The 1,885-nt window shown below is 37.4% G+C and overlaps 1 pseudogene; it reads left to right on the top strand.

Annotated features, from left to right (window-relative positions):
• The first annotated feature begins 407 nt into the window (after positions 1-407).
• Positions 408-1,600, top strand: LOC110046957 (melanocyte-stimulating hormone receptor-like; annotated as a pseudogene).
• The last annotated feature ends 285 nt before the right edge of the window (positions 1,601-1,885 follow it).

The raw sequence follows: 1,885 nt of genomic DNA, 5'->3' as shown, positions 1-1,885 counted from the left end.
CGTTCCCGTCCTGGCCTTCGGGCATATCTGTCAAGCATTTAAATTTCAAGACAAATATTTTGCAATAAAACTAAAACTCCGCAACTGTTTTATTGTACCATTGTGGTTGTTTACTATTAAGTAACCATATGTCCTCTCAGAGGGCTTTTGTTCTTCTTTTACGTTCCAAAATATAAACCAGTCAGCGTTCACATTATGACAGTTAACCAGCTGCTTCGTTAGTTACGTTTTCTTTCCAAAATGTCAATGATTCATATATGGACGAGTGGGAGAAAATAAATAAAAAAAGGCGCTTGGATTGTTCCGCAGTTACCGTGGTGGCAGGTAACTGCGCCGTAACTTTACTACATTGAGAAGTTTCGTTATTGATTACAGTTAAACTACAAATAGCTGTTTTGCAGATTGGTATGGCAGCACCAAACTTCACTGGAGATGGACAGCAGAAAACTGTCGAAGACTTACTTTGTTCGCCCGATTTATCAGCTGGACTACACGGCCAGTTGACATTTCTTTCAGTTTTAAACTCTTTCCTGTCCGTTACTGCATTTCTTGGGAATGCTCTGATCCTAATTGCTCTTCACAAGGAGTCTTCACTTCATCCGCCGTCCAAACTCTTGCTTCGTTGCCTTGCGACAACAGATCTCTGTGTTGGTCTATTTGCAGAGCCTCTGGCTGTTACCTATTATATGTCTGTAGCGAATGAAAATTGGAATGTTTGTTGCAACGTATTAGTTACAGGTTTCATAACAAGTTATATTTTGTGTGAAGTGTCAGTAGGAACTCTCACTGCAATAAGCGTGGACAGACTTCTCGCCCTGTTATTGGGACTGCATGAGATACAGACAAGTTGTAACTTTAAAGCGAACCTACGTGATCGTTATTATCTTATGGCTTTTGCCCGTTGTCTTTTCAGCAATGTACTTTCTGAATCCCTTTATAACCATATGGTATGGCATCATCTATATACCACTGTGTCTTATAATCTCTATTTCCTCTTACACAAAGATTTTCCTTACCTTCTGTCATCATCAAAATCAAGTACAAGACCATGTTCAACAACCCAACCAAACAAATCAATTTAACAAAGCGCGATACAAAAAGGCAGTGTCCAATGCAATATGGCTGCAACTGACGCTGGTCGCCTGTTATCTTCCCTATGCTATAGTGCAGACTTTGTGGGCTAAGAGTGGACTAACTGCATCTCTTTATCTTCCTGGGAATTATGTAGCCTCTTTAGTTTTCTTAAACTCGTCATTAAACCCGATTTTTTACTGTTGGAAACTAGATGAAGTCAGACAAGCGGTGAAGGACACAATCAGACAAATGCTTTGCCTTTGTTTTTCAAGTTAGGTCTTGAAGACCAGTATGGTGAAAAGTTAATGATGTTTTAAGACTGGGATTTTAAAAAGGTCTCGTGAGCATTGTCTGAAATTAAAAGTGTTGCTTACTCGTTTTAATATATCAGTATGAAATGTTTCTATAGCAATTAGATAGCCAAGGAGAAAGTTTTCATCATTGCTGTAAATAAAAAAAAATGTTTGAAATTGTAAGTTTGCAACTGCGAATAGAGATGAAAAACAATAAACTGCCATTTTTTACCGCTTGGACTACATCACACAAAATACAGTCATAAAGTTAGACATTTGCTGCTTTTTGTTTTGTTTTGTTTTTTTTTTTGTTCATAACACAGGCAGAAAGCGCGGAGTTCTTAGTGAGTTATTCCGACACGAAATGTTGTGTACGACGTAAAACAAAAATTATACACTTAATTTTTACAATGACCATCTCCAGTTTAGCCCTACTCTGGTGTTTCCGTGATTCGTCTTTAGTTCTAAAACCTAAGGAATATTCACAAAATAATTTATTATAGATTTATCGAATAAAA

Source organism: Orbicella faveolata, unplaced genomic scaffold, assembly GCF_042242905.1.
Source record: "Orbicella faveolata isolate gen_17 unplaced genomic scaffold, um_ofav_v1 contig_12, whole genome shotgun sequence".
Lineage (NCBI taxonomy): Eukaryota > Metazoa > Cnidaria > Anthozoa > Scleractinia > Merulinidae > Orbicella > Orbicella faveolata.
This window is presented reverse-complemented; position numbering and strand designations above follow the sequence as displayed.